This window comes from Aedes albopictus, chromosome 2 (genome assembly GCF_035046485.1).
Source record: "Aedes albopictus strain Foshan chromosome 2, AalbF5, whole genome shotgun sequence".
Taxonomy (NCBI): Eukaryota; Metazoa; Arthropoda; class Insecta; order Diptera; family Culicidae; genus Aedes; species Aedes albopictus.
Window position 1 is genome coordinate 87292572 of NC_085137.1, and position 27889 is coordinate 87320460.

Genomic DNA, 27889 nt, shown 5'->3' on the forward strand with positions numbered 1-27889 from the left:
AGAAATTCAGAGGCGCATTGTGGCAGGAAATCGTGCTTACTTTGGAATCCGCAGAACTCTACGATCGAATAAAGTTCGCCATAACACGAAGTTAACTTTCTACAAAACGCTGATTAAACCGGTAGTCCTCTATGGGCACGAAACATGGACTCTACGAGCAGAGGACCAACGCGCCCTTGGAGTTTTCGAACGGAAGGTAATGCGTACCAACTACGGCGGTCCATAGAAGTTCTTTCAGGTATTCCTTTACGAGTTTCTACTGAATTTCCTCCAGTTTGTGTTGGAATGTGTTCAGAACACTGTTGAAAATGCTTTGACATCCATTTACACAACAGAAACATGTGCTCGATGAATAAATTGAGATTTGAATTATGAAAAGATTTTCACGTACTCCAGTGAGACCTCTCATCGGGGTACGTGGAATTCTTTTCATAATTCAAAACTCAATTTGTTCATCGAGCACATGGATGTCAAAGCATTTTCAACAGTGTAATTTCCACATGGCTCGGTCAGCCAAAGCAAAATCAAGAAATTGACATATGTGTTCTGAAGTTTTTTCTGGGATTCCCAGAATGAACTCCTGTAGTAATATTATCCCGGGAACTATTGGAAGAAATCAAGGAGGAACTCTTGAAGGAATTCTTCAAGAAATTGTTGGAGGAATTACTCTGTCGGATTTAGGTACTTATGGAAGAATTCCATTCGGAGCTCCCGGAGTAGTTTTATAATAAATTCCAAAAAACACTCCCGGACAATTTCCGTAATGAGCAACGAGAGAATTTTCATTTAGGAACATTTTAGAGAATTCCAGACTTCTATTCAAACTTCTGTTACTTCCTAAGGAATTCTAGAAGGATCTCCAGAAATTCCAAAAGAAATTCTGGGAGAAATCTCTGAAGCAGTTCGTGGAGGAATTCCTGGATGATTCCCGGAAGGAGTTTCCGGGGGAAACCCCGAGAGGAGTTGTTGGAGGAACCCCGAAAGGAGTTCCTGCAAGAAGCCTCGAAGGATTTGCTGAGGAATTCCCGGAAAAATCCTGAAAGCAGTTCTAGGCTAATGGAAGGAGTTGCTGGAGGATTCTTGGAATGTATTCCTGGAGGAGCCCCAGAATTTCTTGAACGGATCTCGCAATAAGATCATGATGTAATTCCAAGAGGATATCCTAGAAAAATCCCAGAAGAAGCCTCTGGAGGAATCTCGAATAAAAGACCGGAAGGAATTCTGGAGGATTATCGGAACAAAATCTTTAAAGAATCTTAGTAGAAATTCCTGAAACAATCCCGAAAAGAACTTTTCGAGACTCTAGGAGAATTACTGAAGCAACTTGTAAAGGAACTCCTAGAGGAATTTCAGAAGAAATTCTTAGTTGATCTTAGAAGAAAATCCTGCAGGAATTCCACAAAAAGCTCCGGAAGAAACCCGTAAAAACTCCTGGAAGAATATTAAAAGGAAATACTGGAGAAACCTCAAAAAGAGCTCTCAGATGAAGGGAACCTCAAATGGAGGAATCCCACAAATAACTGCTTGAGGAATCCCATAAGGAATTCCTAGAGGAATCCCAAAAAGTAGTCCTGAAGGAATCTCAGATATAGGAATTTTCAAAAAGAGGAATTTGAGAAAGTACTGCTTGAGGAATCCTAACAGAAACTGCTTGAGGAATCCTAGAAAAAGAATTAAAAAAAAAGCTATCTTGATAGAAAGTCCTTGAGGAATATGAGAAGAAACATTTTAAGGAATCTCAGAACAAATTCCTCGAGTAAAATCAGAAGGAACTCCTGAAGGAATCTCGGATAAAATGCCTGAAGGAGTATCAAAAAGAATTTCAGGAGGAACCCCAGCAAAAAAATTAGCAGGAAAACCAGAAGGAATTCACGGATGAATCTCAGAAGCAACTTCTGGAGGAATGCCGAAACGTATTCCCGGAGGAATCCTGGATGCAATTCTTGGAAGAATAATGAAAAGCGTTCCTGGAGGATTCTCGGAAGGTGTTACTGGAGAAACCCCAGAAGTTTTTGTTCGAATCCCGTAAGAAGTTCTTGACGGAATTCTGGAAGGATTCCCTGAAAGAATCCCAGAAACAATTCCTGGGCAAATACCAAGGGCGCACCTGGATGCATCTCTAATGAAATTCGGAGGAATCCCGGAAATAATTCCTTAACCTTCTTCGTGCATTAGCTTGCGCTCACCTCGCTGATCTAGTGCACGTTTAGGGGTCATAATGACCCCAATGCACGACTAGGGTTAAGCAACCCTAGAAAAAACTCCTGCAGCAATCCCGGAAAGACCTTCTCGAGATTCTAGAAAGGAAATCCTGGTGTAATTCTGAAGAAATTCTAGAAGGGAACGGAAGGAGATAATGGAGGAACCCCGGAAGAAGTTTCTGGAAGAATACCTGAACAATTTCCTGGATTAATCCCAGAAAGAATTATTGGAGAAATCCCATACACCAAAGTGATCCTGGAAGTAATTTCTGAAAGATTTACTAGAAGAGCTCGTGAACGAACTCCTGGAGCAATCCCAGAAGAAACTTCTGGTTAATCTCAGAAGAAAATACTGAAAGAATTTTAAAAAAGACTCCGGGAGGAACCGGTGAAAAAACTCCTGGGGAATATTAGAAGGAACTTCTGCAAAAATCTTAGAAAGGGATTCTGAAGGCATTTCATATGAAGGGATCCTCAAAAGCAGGAATCCCAGAAGCAACTCCTTGAGAAATCCCAGAAGGAATTCTTGGAGGAATCTAATAAGAAGGAATTCTCAAAAAGAGTAAATCCAGAAAGTACTTTTTGATGAATCCCAAAAGGAAGGATTTTCAAAAAAAGACGAACAGGAATTCCTTGAGAATTCCAGAATTTCCAGAAGAAAAATTGTTGGAATCTTAAAATGAATTCTTTGAGGAAAATCAAAAGGAACTCCCGGAGTACTCTCGGAATCTCGGGTAAAATTCTTGAAGGAATCTCGGAAAAAGCTTCTGTTAGAAAACCAGAATCTAAACTTGAAAGAAATTGAAAAAATAAAACTGTTTTCAAGAAACTCCACGAAATTCTGTAGAATTTGCAATTACTGGGAAAACACCCTTCAAATTAAGCAGTTCAATATTTTTTCATATTTAACAAAAGAAAACTAAATTGCACATTTTTTTCAGCATCGATTGATTAGAAAAGAACACGCACCAATCTATCCCATCATCTCACCAATCGTCACTGCTCCCATTCTGTTGCCATATTTAAACTAAATTATGTGGATTACGCACATATGTATGTACGTTGTTCACAGCTCCGTGAGTGGAACAGGACATCCTTGGCATAGCAGACATATTTTTGGCGAACTGTCTTTTCCACCAACGAACGAACGGCTGTTGACGACTGTAATGTGGAGCGAAATATATCATAACCAGGGTTCGTAATTTTCGTTTCAGCGATACGAAATATGGCTATTCTCACGGCGGCGGGAGAGCTTATTTTCACTATTTTGCTTGAGCAACACTTTTCCCCTCCAGCACTTCTTTCGAGAGTAGCGATTCATGATAACTGAAAATCGCTTCAACCTGCAGATAATTTCTTTTCGTTCTGTTAAATTTTCTCTCACCCAATTTTCACGAAAATCTTTTCAAAGCAGATTAACAAAAATTGTGCCCGCGACGGGATTCGAACCTGGAACATTACTAAAAACATACGCGACACGCGCACTCTATCCACACCACCACGCCAACCACACAGAGGGAGTAGAAAATATAATGCATAAAACCAATCATCGTCGGCGTCATATGAGTCAAGGAAAGACAACATAATCGGCCGACAAAGGGCAAACGAAATTCTCGCACCTTTGGGAGTGAGTGAAAAAATGTTTTCGCTCTGCTCTTTGTGCGGGAGATTTCTCAAGCCAGATTTTCGCTGAAAATTGGCGTGAGGGAGAATTCTATTTTCGTGAGAATGAGCGAAAATTCCGACCGCTGATCATAACGTAGGTATCTCTACAGCATACGCGTAGGTATACCAGTGCGAAGAAGTAACATTGAAAGGCCACGACGGCGACGATAAGTTTGGTATTCGCTTAGTTAATGCTATGCGACAAGTAGGAGGATCGCAAAGAAGATAAGTGAAGACGACGATCAAAAAAGTAGCAACGAGTAAAACGGCGACGACGTCAACGTCTAGTCGTTCCTCGTATGGCGCTACGAACGTAGGAAACGTGAGTAAGGAAAAATGGAATTTTTGCCATTTCAATTGGACCGGAGCGAGTTATTGCTACTTTCTTTTTATTAGTACGTTGGTGATAGGATGACATCATGACGATCTGCTAAAATGTTTAAGTTGTTATTTTACATCTTCATTGAAAATGTTATTTGAAATTCTACTAGCTGATATTAAATTTCAATATAACGATTTATTAGTGACAGCACCTGATTACGCGATTCGGATTCTACACGTAACACTACTATCCAAGCATGACACCTGAAACGAGGGCACCTGTCTGTCCACCGGGCAGTACTGCGACAGAGGAGGCATTTACTTATTCAACCGTAGCGCAATGATCCATCAGCATTGCATTTAAATCACTTGAAATTAACCTTACAACAGATTTTTTTTTTGTTTTCCATTCGCGCATAGCTTGAATCGCGATCACCCGACACGCGGCGATCCATGCAGGCAGACAGCCAGTCAGTGAGCATACATTAAAACAAAGTATGTGTTATGATAAACTCGGAGAGACCCACTGACTTATTACGCGAGAAATTCCGCGATGTTCGGTAACATTGCTACATTTGATTGCTCTGCCGCCGCTCGACGCGGCGCGGCGTTTGGATATACTGACTGGGTTTCCGCCTCCAATTGTGGTGGGCTTTCGAACGCATGGTTTTCAATTTCATTTCGCAGCTCACCACAATAATGGTCAGGAGTGCGATCTCTGCTCATCTCATCTCTACCTATTGGCTTGGAACGCTTTGTGGCGTGCCCCAGTTTTGAAAGTAGTATCATCATCTTTTTCACGGCACAACCGAAGAGAAATGTTTATGCAAACAATAAGTCTTTCGGGGGTTTTCACATTTCAAAGCGAGTTGAGCGATATGAGTGCTCGGATTAACGATGGTTTTATATCTATTGAGATGTGCACACGAACTGCGAATGCAGACGAATGCTTTTCTTCTATCTAGATGAGAATGGATAACGTACAGTTTCTTCTAGCTGTATCCTTGTTTTTCATGTTCCTATGTCCCATCTGTAGACTAGAATAGCCTGATTCCCAGTTATGATTCTCTGAAACATTCAATCGAGAACTTTCTTCGTCAGTTATCGTCGACTCATCATGTAGTACACAAAAATACTCGACTTCCAGAAACATTCGAACCCACCTGGAGCTCGCGTCACGTTAACCGCTTGAGCCAAAGATGGTCCCTCTGTCTGAAGGTGTTGTTTGTCCACGGTTGTTGGTTGGTTGGTGATAGGTAGCTGCTGATTGTGCTTGCACTTGGCCTGACTATATAAAGACAATAAATCCGCGCGGAAAACCGGTTTCCATTTTGCGCCGGCTATTCGCGTACTTTATGTCGTTGAGACAAACGGCCAGCAATATCATGCCTAATTTGAGATCGGGTTACCAGAGAATCAAGGCAGGTTTGGGTGGGTGTGACCTTGCTTCCACCCAGAGAAGATTGTGGACACCTGTGCACTTGCAGATTTGTGCTGTGATTGCGAAGAGTTTTATCTTGGCTAGTTTCGGTAGTGGCTACGGTTAGAAAAGCTCAGGTCAATCTACAGCATGAAAAACAATAACGATGAATCCTTGCAGACTTATGCAAAATGGTACAGCCTAAGTGGATTTAGTTCAAGGACCTTGCTACCTAGGGAACCTTGTGAACTCGGTGTTTGCAATTTCCAAAAATGAAATGGCAAACAACGCAATCGTTGGTATACTCATCTCTGAACTAACCACCAGAGATGTATGTGCTATCACAATAGATGTATCTGTTGAAAACCTCACCAGGAAATACGTCAATTGTTCGGTTTATTTGCCGCATAATGAATTATTTCAGATGCTTTCAAGCAAGTCATCGCATACTTCACTTTAAAAGGCCTTCCGATAATCGTTGGTAGTGATGCTAATATTCACTATATCATCCGGAGCAGCTCAGATGATGTGTGTAATGTGTCAAATGAGATGAAGAATCTTTATCTGACCATCGTTACATCTTATTGGACCACCTGATTGTTGCTTGCCAAACTTTGCATTTCTGGAATCCCCGGTCAACCAACTGGGATCTTTTTACTGATTTGGATGCGATCTACTACAACGGCCTTCATCAAGGAAGCTTATGAAGAAGCTTGCCCTCTATGGTCTGTGAAGACCACAAGAGGAACCCATGACTGGAACTCGGCTAAGCTCAGGAAACGAAGTAGAAAGAGTTGGAACAGATGAAGTTCGGCTGGATCGTCTCCAAAAATATGTATGGTTGATCCAAAAGACAATATTTTGAGCAATGGACATACATAATAACGTTATTTGGATAAATGTCCAAAAAAAAAAATCAAAATGTACAAAAAATTATTCAAGGATTCTTTTGAAAAGGCCTCCAATGATTTATTTATCCTGCAATTTATTTAAAAATTGCTTCAGAAATTAGTCCAGGTATCTCTTCTGAAATTTCTCAAGGGGTTCCTACGGAAATGTACAGATTCGTGACAAGCACTTGAACGTGGCTACTGGTTGTGCTGTATTTACCGACCGATCTTTCTGTACATGTAGTGTAGGTTTGTACCACTATCTGCTCGATCGCCTACTGTTGCAATTATGTGCTGTTAAATAAAAGCAAGTGAACCCAGAATTGCAAACTTTATTACGACAGTCTCCGAAGAAAATTTCCCAAATCATATCATCATGTTACAGATTATCAGTGGCGATTCTCTAACTTCAAATACACCTGTTCAACGAATGTAAATTCTTGAATTTTTTAAAACAAACTGGCTTGTAATTTGTAGAAAATGACGGTAATAGCCGTTTTCGTCCATTTGTAATTTATTTTTGATCCTGAATTCTCCGCAATTGCAAGTTTTAGGGTTGTTGAACAGGTAAAAAGTGAGGTTATAAGACGCCACTGCAGATTATTTCCGAAAATCTTCCATGTGTTCCTCCAGTAGTGGCACAAAGAATTCTTTTACGAAATCTGGCATGGATTGCTTCACCAATTCCTCCATGATTTTTCACAAATAATTTCAGAGATTGTTTGAAAATTTCACTCTACTTCAGACTACTTCAGAAATTTCTCTAGGCATTCGTTTGGAGAATCTACTGCAGATTCCTTTAGAGAACCAACCAAAAATCTCTTCATAAATTCTTCTAAAGAATCTTTCTCAAATAATAAAAAATACTCGACCTAAAATTCCCTATTTCAAAAAATCTTCCATAGATTCAATCGGAAATTTTCTTCAGAAATTTGTTTAGTAATTCTTCATATTCTACAAATTCCACAAAGAATTCGTTCTTTGTAGGATAAACTTCTGAAATTTCTCCATTTTTTTCTAATAAAATATCCATGAATTTGAGCAGGAATTTCTCCAGTGATTCATTCAAAAATTTCTTAAGAAATTTCTTTAAATATTTTTTTAGAAATTTCATCCGGGGATTGCTTTAATAAAATTCCCAGCGATGTTTTCAGAAACTATTCTAGAATTTTTTACGAAACCAAAGTTCCTTCAAAAACTTGTACTGGGGTTACTTTGGAAACTCTTCCATGGATTTACCCAGAAATTCCCACAGAAACTCACAATTTCTCCAGATATTCCACTAGGGATTCCTCTAGAAGTTTCACAAAGAGTTGTGTAAGAAAATTGTTTATGAGTTTCTGTAAAAAATCATCCAGGAATTTCATTAGAAATCCGTTAGGCATTCTCTCAAACGATCTTTTAATTATTTATTTCAAAACTTTCTTCGTGGTTTGCTTCTGAAATTACTCCAGGGATTTTTTTTTTCAAAATCTGAATTTTTGTCAGAAAATCTTCTTGAGATTTCTTTAGAACTTTCTCCAGGGACTCTTTAAAAAATGTGAGATACAATCGGGAATTTTCTGCAAGGTTTCTTATAGAAACTGCCCTACGGGTTCCTTAACATTTTTTTCGAGGGATTCTTTCAGAAAGTCACCCATGGCTTTTATTATAAATTGAACAAATAATTTCCAGAAATATCTCCAGATTTTCCTCCGGAGATTTCTTTACCAATTTCTCCAAGGATTACTTTGAAAAATCTTTTACAGATGTTTCGATAATTCTTCCATGAAGCCTTGTTGAAAACCATCCTAGGATTCATTTGAAAATCGTTCACGAGTTCCAGTAAACATCTCCCTGGAATTCTTAAAGAAATTCTGTCTTTTGGAAACTCCTCGTAGATTTACTTTAAAAAATCACCCAGGAAATCTTAAAGTTAGAAATTCTTCCACAAAATCTTCTTCAATCCACACAGGAATGCACTGAACGCGCCGCTTAATTTAGCTTATATTTACTAAAGAAGTAACGTAGGATCATGATTCACTTTGGTCATATAACTTTTTGATTTTGAATCATGCCGTGAAGACTTGCGCTATTGTTCACTTTACGCGGAAAGCAAACAATGGATCATCCATGTCAGATGATCGGTCAATGTTTCTTCTCAAAACGTAATCTAGTCTGCAAAAAAAATGCAGCGCCGTTACTTGAAATGACGGACTATACAAAGTGTGCTTTAGAGAATTAAAAAAAAGTCTACAACTATCTTGGTATTGTTATTTTACAACGAACATTCACAATAAAATAATAGCATGAAACGAGCTCACCCATTTATGTGTCTCCATCGTTGCTTGTCTGTGTATCTCGACATCGAACATATCACAAAAGCAAACGCGCACTAATTTGGATGATTTGCTGCAAAGCTACCGCACAACTCCGATCTTTGGCTACCACACGACCGAACCACCCCTAATGAAATCAATTTCGTCTCTAACACACGCGTGCCATAAACTAGCTGTATATGTAATGTATCCTTACATTTGCACCTACGCGAATGCTTTAAAATCGCAACTTAGATGTGGTGCTCCGCGAAGTCACCACCGACACAGAATGATAAAATGCGGAAAAAAAGAACGTACACACGCGCGCCACCGGGTGGCTTTACGAAACTCGACGGACGACGCGATGAATCAAAAGAAAACAAAAAATCAAACCGCCGTCAGTAGCATCGGTCTGCGCCATCCATACGGTCCAACACACACACACCAGTACATAAAATCGAGGTAAAATGTACATAAAATCGCGGGTCTATTATAATCAAGGGACCACTAAACCTGAACTCACTTTGAAGACACTGTATCAATTTTACGATTCAAGGAAATGTTTGGATGCGAAGTTTCAAACTAATCTATCTAAACAGAATTGCATTATGCTGGTCAAAGCGTTGATAAGTCACAGCCGACTCAGTTATCACATGCCACAAATTCAGTTGACTGATTAATTTGTATGTGATAGCTCTTAGTCTTACTATGTAATTTTGTACACGCAACCTGAGATTGGCAGATTCTAATACAATTGGGTATGAAACATATACAAATATTGTATTAGGGCCTTGCAAATACAAAAATTGGTAGGTGGCAGTATACCAAAAATTGTATTGGCTTCCTAGAATCTGGAAAAGGAAAATTTCGCATGTGTGCGTGTGCTCTGTCGCACTGGTTTCTCATTATTTGTTCTATTTTTAGACTGATCATGGCAGCAGCGGCGGCATCAAAAACCAATACATGTTAAAAAGAAATACGGGCGGCGGCGGGAATCGAACCGAGACACTATCATGGTGATACACAGTATCCTGCGCTTTAACCAGCACGGCTATATCTGCACATGAATAGACAAGAGGCTGAAAGCCATCATCATCAACACAAACGTGGCTTGGTGATGGAAGTGATCAGGGTTCGTAATTTTCGTTTCAGCGATACGAAATATGGCTATTCTCACGGCGGCGGGAGAGCTTATTTTCACTATTTTGCTTGAGCAACACTTTTCCCCTCCAGCACTTCTTTCGAGAGTAGCGATTCATGATAACTGAAAATCGCTTCAACCTGCAGATAATTTCTTTTCGTTCTGTTAAATTTTCTCTCACCCAATTTTCACGAAAATCTTTTCAAAGCAGATTAACAAAAATTGTGCCCGCGACGGGATTCGAACCTGGAACATTACTAAAAACATACGCGACACGCGCACTCTATCCACACCACCACGCCAACCACACAGAGGGAGTAGAAAATATAATGCATAAAACCAATCATCGTCGGCGTCATATGAGTCAAGGAAAGACAACATAATCGGCCGACAAAGGGCAAACGAAATTCTCGCACCTTTGGGAGTGAGTGAAAAAATGTTTTCGCTCTGCTCTTTGTGCGGGAGATTTCTCAAGCCAGATTTTCGCTGAAAATTGGCGTGAGGGAGAATTCTATTTTCGTGAGAATGAGCGAAAATTCCGACCGCTGGAAGTGATACAGCCGCCACACTGCACAATGGGTCCAGAGCCGTATTTGCGAAGACAAAACTGTTTAAGCTTCAGCTTTAAGTTTTTAGACACATATTGTGTTTTAGAAAGTTTATTTTCAATTGTTGACCCTATTCCCTATTATTGTTATGTTAGGGTGGTTCGTCTGGTTAAACTGATTCAAAAATCTGCTTTCTAATACTTTTATTTGTGATGTCATGATGGATGGTGAACGTTTCTAAGTCAAGTCAAAGGTTTTTCAAAGAGCTATGTATTAGTCATAATTGTGCAATGTTGCATTTCATTCGGTTCACTTGATCCAGAGATATAGCAATTAAACGAAGAACACTCAAATATGAACTACTTTATTAGAGTTGCTCCAATTTTATGTAAAGTTATCCAATCGAGCCCAAATTTGTACCGTTTATAGCTTAGTAGTTGTGCAACTGGCAGGAAAAATTTGAGAATATTTGGTGCATTTTTGAAAAAGTTACAGCTTGCTGAATATATTTGAAATAATAAATAAAAGTTGCATGCTTCAATTAATTCGTAACTAGCGCCGCCTACTGACAGAACCTTGAACCAATCAGCTAATCAACTGAGCGGCCGTAACCAACCTAACAACATCGCCGAAGACATCAACTTTCTAAGTGATCTGAGTCCTGAGATATACGGATTATAATATTTGTTTGCTCACTAGCGCTGCCTTGTGGTGGAATTTTGAATCAAACGGCTTATCATTTGTTAGTTCTTGACAGCCAAGTAATATTGCCGAAGACACCAACTCTCTAAGTAACCAGGATGATGAGATATTTGGTATAAACATTTCATCAGTGTTACGTCTGTTTGTCTCTGGTATGACAGATATCACAGACAGCAAAACGTAGCACTGGCGAAATTTCCATACCGTACATCTTAGCACCATGATTACTTAAATATTCGGTATACTTCGGTATGTTGTTAGGCCAGCCAAGGCTTTACTGGTGATGGGCCGTTTGATTCAAAATTCCACCACTTGGTAGCGCTGACGATAAATTAATTATTATATTCCATATATCTCAGAACTCTGATTACTTAGAAAGTTGGTTTCTTCGGCAATGTTGTTTGGTTTATTAAGGCGTTTCAGTTGATTAGCTGATTGGTTCAGGATTCTGTCAGTAGACGGCGTTAGTTGCAAATGGCTAATGGCGCTAATGGCACAAATTTCCCAAATGGAGGAGAACGTGCCTCTTGAGCCGACCTACTGATAGTTGCAAATTAGTAGAAGCATGTATCTTTTACTTATTATCTCGAATATATTCAGCAACCTGTAACTTTCTATAATGTGTAGTGAATATTCTCAAATTTTATCTGCTAGTTGCACAACTAATTAGCTATAAATGGTACAAATTTGAGCTCGATTGGATAGTTTTACATGAAGTTGGAGCGACTCTAGTAAAATGTTTTATATTTGAGTGTTCTTCGTTAAACTGATATATCTCATGATTAAGTGAACCGAATGAAATAAAATTTTGCACATTTATGACTAATATATAGCTCTTTGAAAAACCTTCGACTTGACTTAAATATGTTCAAAGAAAACTAAATTACAGCTTTTTGATTGCTTTACGAAAACAAACATTCATTTCCATAATTTTGCAAATGTGTAACTTGCGCTTCCTTGTGGAAACATTTCGAAACAAGTGGACCATTAACTGTAAGCCCTTGACCTACCAAACAACATTGTCGAAGACACCAACTTTGTAAGTGACCAGAATTCTGAGATATATTAAATTTAAAATTTGCATGACCTCTAGCACCGCCTAGTGGTATATACAAAAGCATGCTAAGTTTTAAAAATTGCCTAAAACATTTTTAGCAATTTGTATCCTTTTATAAAGTCCACCAAAACTATTCAAATTTTGATTACTTGTTCCTCAACGAGTTTGATTTAATTGGTGCAAATTTGGGCTTGATTGATTATTCAACTTTACACGAAATTAGAGCCCTTCTATCTATATCTAGTTTTTGACTTCCGTTTATCAAATTACTGTACCTTAGGACTAAGCGAACCGAATTAAATTAAATTTTGAAAGTTTGTGACTAATGTATTGGTCTTCATGTATCGTTGGACTCGACTAAAATATGACCAAAGGCAAAAAAGTTGTAACTTATTGAAAACTTTTCGAAAAGTTCTAATGATTCGAATGTTTTATCCAAGGGCTGAAAGTCTCTTGAATAAAGACAAATCAATCAAATCAATCGAATGTTTTATTTTTGTAAATTTGCTATTACTTTTTAAAACATTCTGATATTGTATAGAGAATAATTAATCAGCAGATTTTTGGATAAGCCACACTTGATTGACCTTAATCATTTCACAATAATGAAAAAAAAAAGAAATGACCGAACTTGGCAGAAACATTTTTGTCTTCGTAAATACGACTCTGGACCCATTGTGCACTGAAAAGCCCGCATCCAGCAGGTTGCTGTTTTCAAGTGGAAAATTCCATGTAGACAATAGGACGCGAAGCTCAGCAGCGAAGCGAAAGTTATTTTTAGACGCAACCCGGTTCAACTTCTCGGGTTTGAATGGAGGTGTTTGTGTGTAGTGGTATGGAAGCTATGGAACCGTGTAGCGCATCTTAATACAACGAATGGATTATGATTTATCACATTTTCTGTACGTTTTTAATACATAAATTGGTAGAAAAGGCATATCTCAATTTTTGGTAGCTTTTCTTGTTTTGCGTGTATCTTTTGATAAATAACTGACTCTATTTTACGTTTTAGATGTCGATTAATTTTCGTGTGGAGATCTCCGGTTCCGATCTGGATACCACTAAAAAACCCAATTGGAGGATAACGTACTGGAGCATAGACCAGAGCTGCTCAATTCAACTTAAACACAGAGCAAGTTACGACTCTACGAAAAATCAAACTGAATCCAAAGTTATCTTAAATAGTAATATACTTCGTCTAGATTTAGACGAAGAACATATCGTCCCATTAGGGCTAGAGATAGGTAACTGGTTTGGCAAAATCTCGCGAATTTTGATGGCATTTGAACATACACCATGATAAACAAAAGTTTGTCTATCGAAACTACGAAAACACATAATATTTAGTTTAGTTTTTAAGACCAAACAAGTGTTTTTTTACATACTAGTTTATTGGGCTCATTGGAAATAGTGTTGGGCAATTTTGAATCGATGTTCGCAACATCGATGTTTTTGTTCCGATTAATCGATTTTTTAAATCGATGTTGAAGCCCCACAAAACTGATCGAATCGATTTTTTACATCCGATTTTTCTATCGATTCAAAAATATTAAATTTCTTTTTTTTTTGAATGCACTGTAGAATTTTACCATTAAAAAAAATTACCTAAAATCGAGGTAAAATGTACATAAAATCGAGGGTCTATATAATCTAGGGTCCACTAAATCAAGGTATAACTGTATATCTCAGGTTTCTTGGGCTGCCTGGAGTCTAAGGTAATCTTTCTCAGGTATCTGGTCAGGTGATGGTCGAGTCGAGACAGTCCCTTTCAGGGTTCTAGCCCATATTTCTCAGGATTCTAGGTCTATCCATCTCTGGATTCCATTTTTGCTTTGAGAATCCCGCTCAGGATTCTAGTTGAATTTCCCTTAATAGTGTGGAAGATCCCCTCTTGGGGTCCCTCTCAGCGTTCTGGGGCAATCTGATTCATGAATCTAATGGGATGTCTTTCAATACTGCAGGAGAATTTCTCTCAGGGTGAGGCAATCCATCACAGGATTCAGGGAGAATCCATCTCGGGGATCTGTGGAAATTCCTCTGGATTCTGGAAATTTTCTTTCAAATTCTGAGAGAATCCATCTCAGAAAACTGTAGTAATCTCTCCCGGGATTCTAGGGAAATCCTTAATAGAATTTAGGGAGAATTCCTACTGGAAGAGTTTTTCTCTTTTTTCTGGGATAAGGTCTCTAAGGATGATGGTGTGATAATTTTCAGCATTTTGAAGGAATCTCAGACAGAATTTTAGAGGAACCCTCAGAATTAAGCAAGAGGCTCTTTAAAAAATCTGGAGCAGTTTTACTCAGCAGTATCATAAAGGAATTCCAGAATCCTACGGAATCTCTAGATTCAAAGAAAGTTCATTTCAGGATTTTGGGGTATTCCCTACCAGAGCTCCAGGTTAAATCCCTTTCAGTAATCCAAGACATTTCTGGATGATCTGGGTTGATTTTTCTAAGGATTCTGGGAAACCCTCACTTAGGATCCCACTCAGAATTCTCAGCATTCTCGAGAACTCCCCTCAGACTTCTTGGTGAATCATACTCAGCATTCTTAGAATTGTGGCAAAATTTCGCTTAGAATTCTGGGGGAATATTTGGGGGATTTTGGGATACTGGAGGAATCCCACACCCAAGATTCTCTGAAAATTCGTCTTTCTGAGGAAATTACCGTCAGGATTCTGAGACCATGATTCTGGAGAAATCCTTGGGATTCTGGGGCTATATTTTTCAAGATTCTTGGGCACTTATTTCAGAATTATTAATTATTGAAGAATCTCTCACGAGATTGTGGGTAGAATTTTCTAGAGAAATTTGGATTTTGGAGCATCCCTCGCATAGGTTTTGTGATTCCTCTTAGGGAATCCCAGTGCCGCATTTAGGCTACGGGGGGCCCGGGCAAACCCTATAAAGTGGGCCCCCAAAAACAAGAATTTGAATTATAAACTATGCGTTTTATCTCAAATGTTGTGTATCATTCGTTTTTTTTTGCTGATTTTTATGGTTTAAGAAGAAACTATGTCACACAACTCTTTTGTGTTTTCAAATGATACATTTTTAATTTATATTCATTTTTTTATGATGAAGTATTATAAACCTTCAGGCTGAATATTGCTTTAATGCATCATGCTTTAAAAAGCATACATTTTCTAATGCACAGATTTCGATAGGTTATTTAAATAAACGAACATTTTTTATATTAATGCTAAAATTACACATTCAGGTTAACAGTGTATATGTCATCTTATTCAGGTTGGTCATATATTGGAAATTTTCACCCGAAATAAAAAGATTTCTAAAAATTTTACAACTTAGCGCAATCCATCTTTTGGTTCTTCAGATTTGTGCTCTTGAAAATTCGAGGTGTGGCTTCGTTATGTATTCACCTTCAGTTCAAAGAAAAGTTAGGACTATAGGAGCAACTGTAGCAATAACACTAAACAAATGTTGTTCCGAGATTAAAAACTAGGTTTCCAAAACTGCCCCGAATTTCCCGAACATCTCCAGAAATCATTGTTTTCCTTTTCCCATGATAACATATGTCCTCAATGAACTGATGCAGATGGGTACTAAGCAGTTATTTGTTAAAGATGCATTTGTGTTATAAAAAATCTATTGAATTCAACAAGAACTTTCAAGAGGTTTTATAGAAACTATCGTATACCAAAATTGACAAAAAAAATTGTTTTACCCAAGGTTTTACCTGATTATTGCATACTTTAATACCTATATTTATATATACATATAGATCTGAAATTGCTGCAACCAAGCATTAAAACTAATCCCTCAAAATAGTCATTCAGGGAAATACACTTCAATTCTACGGTTGGATTGCTAAACAATTAAGGACAGACTTGTTGGGATCCCAAAATGGCCGCCACAATGGCTGACTTTGGCACCTACTCACGATTTTGAGCGCACAAATCTCTTCGTAAATAAAACCAACGCATCTGATTTTCTTATTTTATGCTTATTACAAGTGAGCAAGCACAGAATAATGAAAAGCGCTGTTGTTTGCAGCTTGCTACTTGAGATTTGTGCGTTTGAAGTTTTGATGCACTGTTCAAGCGGGATTTCAAGACGTTTGTCCTTAAAATAAAGTTCTTTTTTTTTTAAATATTTTTACATCAAAAATGATGAAACCTAGGATTTTGATGTGAAATTATCAAAAATTACGAAACTTTGGATTTTGAAGAGAAAATGCAGATTTTGAAATAATCTGGATACCCTTAAAGAACCCAATTATAACAACTCTAGGACATGTGTAAAATATAATCGTCTATTGAAGCGCATTGTATATGGTTTAGTTGAACAAAATATATAGTGCTTCAGAATTCTTGGTGGGCCCCCCTAATCGGGGGGGGCGGGGCACTTGCCCCCTTTGCCCCCCCTTAAATCCGGGCCTGGGGAACCCTTCTCAGCATTCTTTAAGAATCTCAGTAGAATTCTGTTTTCTGTATTCTGGAGCAGTTGCTCGCAAAAATCCCTTTCAGGATTCTGGGAGAATCCCTTTTAGTAATCAGGGAAAATCCCTGACAAGATTATGGGAAGATTCTGTGGAATACCTTTCGGGATTCTGGCAAAATTATTCTCAGCATTCTAAAAGATTCAACCCAGGATTTTAGGGGAATTCTGGGAGAATACTCAAAGGATTCTGGAGGAATTCTTCTCAGGATTCTGGAGGAATCCTATCTTTCAGAATGATATGAGAGAATATCTCTGGTTTATGTAGCAGTCCCGCCAGGTGTTTTGAGGGAACCTTTCTCAGGATTCTGGAGTAATCTTTCGTAGAGTTCTAAGCTGGGATTCTGGATCAATTATTTCAAGTTTCTTGGGGAATTCACCTAAGAATTCCGAAAATCTTTTTTTGTGAGAATCTCTCTCTCAGTATTCTACATGAATTTATCTCAATAATGTGGAAGAACCGCGCTTGGAATTCCTCTCAGGATTCTGGGAGAATTCATCTTAGATTTCTGGGATAACCGTATTCAGGATTCTGGGATAACCCCTCTTAAGATTCTGGAACATTTTGGGAGAACTTTTCTTAGGATTCTGAGACAATCTATCACAGGATTCTGGGAGAATTCCTCTCGGAACTCTGAGACAATTCGTCTTATAGATATGGAGTAATCTCTCTCAGGATTGTAGGAAAATCCTCAATGGAATTTAGATAGAATTCCTACCAAGATACCGGAAGAGTATTACTTTCTTTTCTAGGTATGTCGCTCAGGATTCTGGTGTGATCATTCTCAACATTCTTAAAAAATCTCTCATAATTCTAAAGGAACTCCTTTCCGAATTCTGGAGGAGTCTTTCTAAAGATTCTGGGGGAGTTTCTCTTATAGTTTTGTATTACTTTATAACATCGAATCGATGTGAAAACATCGATTCAAAGCATTCGATTAAATCGGTGAATCGATTCTGCTGATCCGATTCGAATCGATTCACAAAAATCGATGTCTCAGCCGGAATTGCCCAATGCTAATTGGAAAACCTTAGCGGAGCCGATATTTCATGTTAGTTGTTTACAAACTTTTTACAAAATATAATATTTGTTAGTTTTTATAGCTACCAAACAAGTGTTTGTTTCATTGCAGAGTAAGTTTTACTAGCCGTTTTCACCCGAATATCCCACAACTAGTTACCTAGTTCTAGCATTAAGGGGCGATATGTTCATAGTGAGTTAGAAAACATTACATACTGAATTATTACATTCAAAAATCTCTCTGGTAACCCCACATATGCAAAATGTTCAGAAATTCGCACCCAGCTAGCGATCGATTGTTCATCATCTTCGACCAGCAGCGCACCCGTTGTTCATCCAATGGATGTGGTGGGCACCAACGACTAACGATGATGCCAACCCAATGGCGCGGATGATGACTCATCCGCGAGCGCGTGGTTCAATCACTTGAACGGCAGCATGTGGTGGCTCGCTCGCTCAATTCACTTTCTTTATTATTTTCTTCATTCAAGCACAACCAACCCCTTGGACTCACCCCGCGGAACATTAACAACATCGATCGCCCGGCGCGGCACCTCGCGTGGCTATTGTTGGAAACTTTTCCCTTTTTCGGTCAAAAAATCAAGCATTCGAACCGAACGAAAAAGAAAGCACTAACCACTACTGACTGTATTATTAAAACTGTCACCCAGAAATGGACCGGATTACAATGCATTCGACAAATTGTCACGCTCCGTGTTTAGGCGTTTTGATTCACTCGCAATCGCAAACCGTTCAACGTACTCGTTCGTCACGCACACGCCAAGCCGCGGGTTAACGAGCGAGAGTTCGGAAAGGAAACCACGGTCGATTGACCTAGATTTTGGCTGGGAAAGAAGGATTCAAAGGAGCGTACAATGACTTTCTGGTTGGTTCTGGTGGGTTGCGTTGCGGCACGATATCGTGTCACGTTTACTCCTCCTTAGCAGTTCCGCTTCCTCTGCGTTTGGATCCATTTTCGCGTACGAAGTGGTTTTTGTTTTGTTTGTATGACCGGCTACCGGTGTTCCACAGTGTATGGAAAAATGCACCTATAGTTTTTTATTTCATAGAAATGAATGTTATATAAAAAAATGTAAAATTCTACCAGCGATTGTTTTTATTGTATAAAATTTTCAAACATGTTAACAAGCTAAAATGAACAAATAAGTATTATCATGGATTTTCAGATAGTCATCATTGGTCCAAGGAAGAATAGTTTGTTGAAAACTGTTCATTTTCAAAGTCTTCATGTGTGAAAATATATTTTAGTCACTGTTGTACAAACATTTTCTTGGTATGCTCTGCAGAGAATACATTCAGTGTAGCAACTCTACCTTTCCGTAGTGGTTGCTTGTTAGCCACGATTTTATAGTCATATTCCAAATCAGTAGTCCATAAAATATAACCCCGGCTATTGTAGGCCGACGACAACGATGACGATGATGGTCCCGTGTAAAAAAGAGAGTGAACCAGAAAACTAAAATTACTTCACGTCGGTGTGGATAGTCGTCGTCCTGAAGGAAAAACTGGCGACTAGGCCGATACCGCCTCGGATAGGTGGTGGTAAAAGTGAAGACGGCTTGTTTTGAACAAGTGGGCATTATGTATACGTTCGTATGGAAGAGTAAATGGGTGTGCTCGCTGCATACAAAATACAGTCATGTTTGGATCATTAATCTAGTTCTGGTTCATCATAATGTTCGATAGTTGCTGACTTTGCAAGAAAGGTTCATTTTGCTAGACTTAGGATTGTGTTACGTATTGTTAACAGTTGTTTTGTTACTATTATTTGCTAAATTAAACTATTTTTCTTGTATCGAAATTAAAGTGGGTTCTGGATAAAAACTGAACTGAGGCACGTTATTCTCCATTTGGGACATTTGTGTCATTAATAACCGTCATACAAATTCCTAGGAGAATCATGCAAGACTACTAAATTCGAGGAAAAAATTTCGATCGAAAAAACGACCAACGACCCACATTGACTCATACATGTCAATGCATTGATTGCAATGGTTGCTCCTAAGTGATTGATCTGAACTGGTATGAATTGCACTGAGATACACTGAATGAGGGACTAGGACACTCCACTTATTCTCAAAGTGCAATTTAAGCAGCTCATACATTTTGGATCAATACCGGTACCGGCCAAGTCCTTACAGTCAGTTGGGAAGGAAAAGGAATGTGTTAGTGTGATGGTTGTTGCTACTAGAGACCACTGCCCACAACCAGCATGGATGGGATATTTGTCAATAGGGTAGAATGTGTGATCTGGGAGTCACCTTTGATCGGTGATGCGATTCATGGATAGGGGATATATTTAGATGTTAGATTGTAAATTACTATGAAGGAGAAGCGGCACAGTTCGCTTGGTTGCATAACTTGTAGACGTTATACAGGGGATACTCAAAATAACTGGGACAGGTAAAATTTTCACTTTTCAAAATATGTTCGAAAAGGGCATCAAATATTCTCAAATTTTTACTGTGAGTTCATCAACTAGTTGTGTATCAGTGGTCCAATTTTGGAAAAGATCGGGCTTTTCTTCATGAAGTTAGAAAGATTCTAGAAAAAGGTATAATTATCCGATAACCAACTTTGAGCTGTTATATCTCCGGAATCAATGAACCGAGTGCAATGAAATTTTGATCACTTATGACTAATATAATGAACTTTGAAAAACATTTGACTTAATTTGAAATTATATATAAGAAAAATAGTTATAGCGATTTCATTTATTCTATGTTTTTTTTAGTAAATTCATCTATTTTTCTTATGCATCCCATTACTTTTTCAGTTTAATGTCGGCAATTTGGTTGCTTTCCTTCGAAACATAAATATATTCAAGTCAATTAGAGGGAATTTAAATGAACCATAATTACTATCCATAACTTTGAAACAATGATGAAGTTTCGGATAAATTGGTGTTATATTAGAAAAATAATCTAATCATTTTAATTTTCTTTCATGTAAAGATTTTTAAGTTTAGTCAAAAGTTTTTAATAGATCATTATATTAGTCATAAATGATCAAAATTTTATTGCATTCGGTTGGTTGAATCCGGAGATATAACAGCTCAAAGTTGGCTATTGGATAATTATAACTTTTTCTAGAATCTTTCTAATTTCATATAGAAAAGCCCGATCTTTTCCAAAGTTGGATCACTAATACAAAACTAGTTGATGAACTCACAGTAAAAAATTGAGAATATTCGATGCCCTTTTCGAAAAGTTACAGCTAGTTGAACATTTTTTGAAAAGTGAAAATTTTACCTGTCCCAGTTATTTTGAGTATCCCCTGTATGATAGATTGACACTGTGCATGGAAACAAATCTAATCTAGTTTTTATGATTTGTTATTTTATGAAATCATGATCACGAATCATAATTTCATAATCCGAGCAACCAAAAACATGACTCGTTGTAACCATTTTTATGAGCTCGAACTCATGTCAGTTACGCGAAGCGTTACGCGCACCTGTCAAAACGTGGTGATTCGGTGTGCATCGTTGGGGGCTGTCCATCAATTACGTAAGGGTTATGGTGGGAGAAAAGGGGGGGGGGGTTCGAGTAATCTTACGCGCCATACAAAAATATTTGGGTTCTCATACCAAAAATCTTACAAAAGGGGTGGGGTGTCAAAAAATCGCAAAATTCTCCTTACGTAATTAATGGACAGCCCCTTAGTGAATGGTTAAAATGAAAAAGCCATCAATTTTATGGAAATATAGTGTTAAATATTATATTTATGTGATTTTTTGTGTTTTTAACGTTCTAGTGTGTTCTTAGTAGAAACACTCTTCCAAAGAAACTGGTGAGTACAACAAATGAGTTGATGACTGCACGCCATCATTCTCGTTCCAGCTCAAACGACTGCGGCTGTCATTCCTCGCCCCGGATCCTTCCAATCCCGTCTTGGCTTCATTCTCGATAGTGTCCAATTCCGTTCCTGTTTCGACTCCGTTTAACGACACCTGCTCTGTAAATTGGCTTAGGATTCTAAAAATATAACCAGAATCATAAGCGATGCGCATCTGAAATCATGATTTCAAATCCGACTACCATGATTCAGCTTAATGGTCCTAGAAAAACAACCAGAATCATAGACGAAGCGCACCCGAAATTATGATTCAAAATCTGAATAGCATGAGTTAGCTTCATGGTCCTAGAAAACCGTCCAGAATCATAAGCGATACGCACCCGAAACCATGATTCGATAGTTCAATAACTAAATCATGTTATTTGAAAAATCATCAGAATAATAAACGATGCGCATCCGAAATCGTGATTCCAAATACCACTACCATGATGCAGCTTTATGACCCTCGAAAAATAATCAGAATCATAAGCGATGCGCATCCGAAACCATGATTCGAAATCGAAATCGAAAGCAATATGATTTAGCTTTATGATTAAAAAAAAAGTAACGCATTGGTAGCGTTACGAGACAATGGCTCATACTATCATGATAATAAATCATGGTGTATTTTTATGAAACGAAAATGCACTAGGCTCATGAAATCATGAGTCGTTTTTATGATTTTCGGGAGCAGAATTTTATCCGCGGAATGGCTTTTTAAACCCGTTAAACTGTTCTACCGATGGCTATGAACTTATAAATATACATGAGTAGATAGAAAGATACAAAGTAGGAGAAAAGGGACGGGCCAGGGATTGAACCAAGGACCTTCTGCATACGAATCAGAAGCGGCAGCCACTAGGCCACCAAACCTGTCCTACTTAATTCGTGGAGAAATTCCTAGCAAAAAAAATCCTGGAGTAATTTTGAAGGAAACTGTGAAAGAAATCTATAAAAAATATTGTAATCTAAATGAAGCGAGGGCGAGTACATTAAAGGTTTTTTGAAGACACTATCTGACATTAGTCAAAACAAAACACCCTGAGTTTTCAAGATTTTCCTAGAGAGGAATTCTTGCCGTGAGTTCTTCCTTGAATTTATCAAAGGTTTTTTCCCCTGGAGGTTTGCCGAAGTTTTAATGCTGGTTTTCTCCATTTGTTCCAGTGTGTGTTTTTTTATGTATTTGCTCTCATAAATAGCTGCTTCCGAGATTTGTCCTGATATTTCTACCAGAATTTCTCCCAGGATTTCAGCAGGAGTCTCTGTTGAAGTACCTCAGGGGATTTCCTTCAGAGGTTTTTTCCAATATGCTTCCAAAATTTCTCACTGTATTCCTCCCAGAAATCCTTCCAAAAGGAATTCAAAGTGCCTTCAGGAATTTCTCTTGGTAGGATAGCTTTCCAACAGTTTTTCTTGTGACTTTTGCGAAATTTTTGTAGAAGCTCTTTCTGGTATTTATTCCAGAGTTTTCCAACGTTTCTCTTGGATTCCTTATCGGGATTTTACACTTAGTTCTTTCCCGATTTTTTTTAATTAGAGATTTTTAGGATTTCTGCTGCAATTTCCATAATATTTTGTACCAGAATTACACCCAGAGATTTTCATCGAGATGCCCCAGTTTTTCTCAGAATTTCATCCGAAGTTCCTCTCGAGATTTCTCCAATGAGTCATTGTGAAATTTCTCACTACATTTCACTTGAATTCCTTCAGCTTTCCTATAAAAGATTCCGAAGAAAAACCCCTGCAAAAAATCCCAAACGGAGCATCCAGAATCTCGGCACATTTTCTAAAACAAATCTCAGGTGGCACTCTACATGAAATCCGATACGCAACTACGAGGAAAAGCCTGGGAAAAGCTGTTAAAAATCCCAGAATAAATTTATGAGAAATATCAGCAATGGCTCCTGCAAAAATCCCATAAATCTCTCCGGAATCACATCCAGAAAAGATGAAGTGAAATTCTAGGGTGAATTCAGATAAAAAAAAACTCTGAGAGAAATCTCTTGTAAAACTTCGCAACAAATCCCGCAAGGCTTTTGGAAATATCTCAGAAACATCAGATAAAATCTCAGGAGAAACTCCTGCAGAAAATTCGTGAAAAACTCCTACCTAAAGAAACCTTTGGAGGAGCTCTTTTAGAAATCCCAGGATTAAGGATTTTGTAGCAACTCTTCTGGGGAAGTCCCAAGAACACCGGAAGAAATTGCGGAAAATCTTCAAGAGAAAACCCGACAGAAACTTCAGCAGAAACTCCGCAAAAACATTTGCGATACATCCTTAGAGAAACTCTAGTGGAAATTGGAGCAAAACGCAGGGGAGCTCTGAGGGACTCTACGAGAAATACCGGCAAAAGCCCTAGAAGAAATTATGGATTGAAATTATGTAAGATTCCCGTGAAAAACTCCAGGAGAAATCGGTCGGAACTCAGGAGTCTTGGAAGATGTATGTACAAGGAAGAATCCTGGGAAGACTTGTTCGAATCGTGGAAAAATACTGATAAGAATTTGAAAGAATCCCCGGAAGGAATACTAGGAAATATGGCCTGAAGAAATTTTGTGACAAATCCTGAGAAGCAGTCCAAGAGGTATTTCCACAGCCTTTCCACAAAAAAACCTTACGGAATGTTTATATGGTTCTGAGATTCCGGAAGGAGGTCAATTAGGTAACGACAATAATGAACTACTTAGAGTTTTCACTTCAAACCCAGGCGTTACTTAGAACCTTCTTGGAATTTCATGTTTTATACTTTTTTCTTCTTGGCGTAACGTACCAGCTGGGACATGGGCACATTATTCGGGAAATTGGAGAACAACTGGGGATTCGAAGTTAAACCTGTAATAAATCTGTTGAAAACACCAGAAAAGAGGCCATATTTAAAGGCCTTCCGTTGAGAATTTCCCTGGGAGCAGCAGCGGAAGTTCATCTAGCAGTCCCAGCGGAAACTCATCAATTAGTTCCAGCAAGAATTTCTCCAGGAGTTTCGCATAGAAATCGCTCTGGGAATTATCACAGGAGTTCCGTCGAGAATTTGTGTAGGAAATCTCGTGGGGGTTCCACTTAGACTTTTTCATAGAAATTGTCGAACATTTTCATAGGAGTTTCACAGGAGATACGTATAGATTTTCCACCGGTAATTTCTCTAAAAGTTTCCTCGGCAATAAAGATTTTTTTAAATAGTTCTACAAGGAATTTCTTAAAAAATTGCTCCAGAATTTCCTGCAGCAGTACTACCGCAAATTCCCGCCGCAGGAGTTTCATCGATAATTATTGTAGGGGTTCCACCGGTAATTGGTCTAAAAACTCTACCGGAATTATCTGTAGGAGTTACACTTTGAATTCTCGTAGAAGTTCCAGCGGAAATTTCTTATGGAGTTCCACTGGAATCACCTCTAGAAGTTCCATCAAGAATTCTTGAAGAAATTTCACTGAGAATTTCTCAAGGAATTTGACCGGGAATTCCAGGTGTTGTGACCGGAACTCACGCAGGATTTACAACAGGAATTTCTATAGGCATTCTTCCGCGAACTCTTACAAGATTTTCACTGAGAATTTCTGTGGCGGTTCTAATAGTAATTCATTAATTCGATATTTGAAGTTCCATTACAAATTCAGTGTGGGGGTGCTGTTTGGTTGGTGAACTTCCTTTTCTTAATTTATTTTTTTTTGTGAATTTCACCTAACTTTGCTTATTCTTCACACCAGTGGACTACCTCTAAGAGTTCCGCTGGTATTTCTGTAAGGAGTTCCATCGCAAATTGCTTCAGAAAGTTCTCCGGGGATTTCCCTACGCGTTCGGAATTCCACCGGTCATTTCTGCAGGAGTACTATCGAAGATTCCTGTTCGAGCTGCACCGAAACTTATCCGGTAATTTATCCAGTAGTTCCATCGGAAATCTTCATAGAAGTTTCACCGGACATCCTGTCAGGAATTTCACTGGGAACTCCTCTAGCAGTTCCACCGGGAACTCCCCTAAGAGTTACACAGAGAATTTTTTCCACGAGTTCCCCCAGGAATTCCTCGAAAAGTGCCATTCTTGTAGGAAATCTACCGAGAACCTTCATAGAAGATCCGCGGTAAAATCTCACAGCAGTTCCACCGGCAATAGAACATTGTTTGGCTTTGAAACTGCACTTTATACTTAATTCTGATAGAACATTCTTAACGATTCTAGAATGAACTTTTAAAAGTCTTGTGGTGCAGTTTCTCGTCAAGTCAATCGTCTTTCATTTTCATTTTCATTTTTCATTTTGCAGCATTTGGTGGGGCAATAAGAGCGCAAGTCAATCCAAAGCCGAAGATCAAGGAGGGGTAATGGCCGTAATAGTCCGTGCGGACCACATGAACACCATCGGAGGGGTAATGGTATGGGTTGGGGGAAGGAATTGGAGTGGACTTGACACAATTATGCAAATAATACGGCGAAATTCAATGAAACATGGGTTTAACCCTCCACTTCCCATGGTTGTTCTAGCTAGAGAGCACCATCGATTTTCGACGAAATCTGGACAAACGGAATTAGATAAATATGATGCAATAATTTTTAGAATATGACTGTAACCTCATAAGTTTAACCCAACTACTAACTACTTGTTTCAATAGTAGAACTATTGATAAACAATCAAGGACCTATTGGTTTATAACAAAACAAAGTTCATTGATTTCGAAAAATCCAGCCAATTTGCAATATTTTTTGTTCAAGCGCTTATTTCGGAAACGATTTTATGGCAAAGAAATAGTCGTTTAAAGTCGTGGGAAGGGAAGGGTTTGATTGGTTATCTTTAGATGAAAAATATGCAAATTAATTTTTACTTGAAAATAAATAAATAACAAAACAATGAAATCATTTTAGCTGTCTAAATTTAAAAATTAAAAAAAAAATGAAAATTCAAAGACTAAACCTTCTTTTCTAGACCCAAGAACATTCAAATCCCAATTTAATTAAATGTGTTGTAATCCTGGCATGTCGTTAACGTCTTTATATCCTAATTCCTACCTGTTACGTTATGCCACAATAAGATCTAGGAGATAATCAAAAACACGTATGGTTTTTCGGATGGCTATTACGTTGAAAATTACTGAAAATACAGTACAGGTCGGACTCGACTATCCGGATTCAAATTCTGAAGCCTCCTAAAACCACATCTGGCAAACGGAATGATGTACAAAGCTGTAATATTTACTGGCTACTAATCAAAATTAGCTTGACAAAATGTCAAAATTTCAGCTTTATATATACAACATTTCGTTCCCCAGACACACGTTTCCGAAGCTTCAGAACCCGACTCCGGACAATTGAGTCCGACCTGTACAAACGTATTACGTGGTATTACTAACACTCGAAATAGGAGCTCCTGCTCAAACGGTTCCAAATTCTATGCACCCGTTTGGAAGATATGTATAAATAATAATGAAAAAAAAAAAATCCATGTTAATACTGTTATCCTGCCCATAGTTTCCTATTACTAGCTACTTTTGTCTAGGCTCAACTGGTAGTGCAGTTTCTAGCGTCAATTGTCTCCTAGATTCCTAGAGCAATAATTATGAGTAGTAAGTGTAACGCAGATACCACCCACACCCAATTTTACGTAACGCTCCTCAAAATCTAACTGCAAATTCCTAAAATATTGGGTCTATGCAAGCTGAACTATGACATTGCTTTGGAAATTGTGATAGGCTCACTGCGGATACTCCTCTGGTCCCCATTAGCATTCACGCAAAAACGGCTACGCTCAAAAATGTGTTCGGCCTGCACATTTTTAGTAAACATCCATGCCGCACATGACTGTGTTCGAAACACACATTTTTTTAAAATTGCTCGTACGCTCATGTGAGCATGTATTTTGCAATAATTTCGACATGGCAACCTCACTGGGTTTATAAACCACCTTCAAATACCGAAAAATATTGATATTTTGCAAAAATGTGAGCGTGCGAGCAATTTAAAAAAATGTGTGTTTCCAACACAGTCCCTGTGCGGCATGGGCGCTACTCAAAAATGAGAGCTTTTATTTTAGAGAGTTTACGGCCGATTTTTTCACCTCTGCTCAGCTCTTAAACCAGATTCACATCTATCTTAAGGCTGAATCAGAAATGAATAAATTGGCGCACAAAGTGCTAATGGGTTAAGCCCTCCCATCGCGTCAAGATCGAATATCCATGGGGAGGGAGTTTCTCGTCAAGTCAATCGTCTTTACCACTAAACTTTACATATAGAAGTGGGTTCAGCTAGCTATATTATTATTATTATATTTTATTAAAGACACTTTACCAAATAAGTTGGCATTCGTGTCCAGCTAGCTATATTGAT

At 38.3% G+C, this 27889-nt stretch overlaps 1 protein-coding gene across 5 annotated transcripts in view; it reads right to left on the reverse strand.

Annotated features, from left to right (window-relative positions):
• LOC109427703 (serine/threonine-protein kinase GL21140) overlaps nt 1-27889 on the reverse strand; it is a 77368-nt gene that overhangs the window by 39892 nt on the left and 9587 nt on the right. The gene's annotated exons all lie outside the window — the stretch shown is intronic.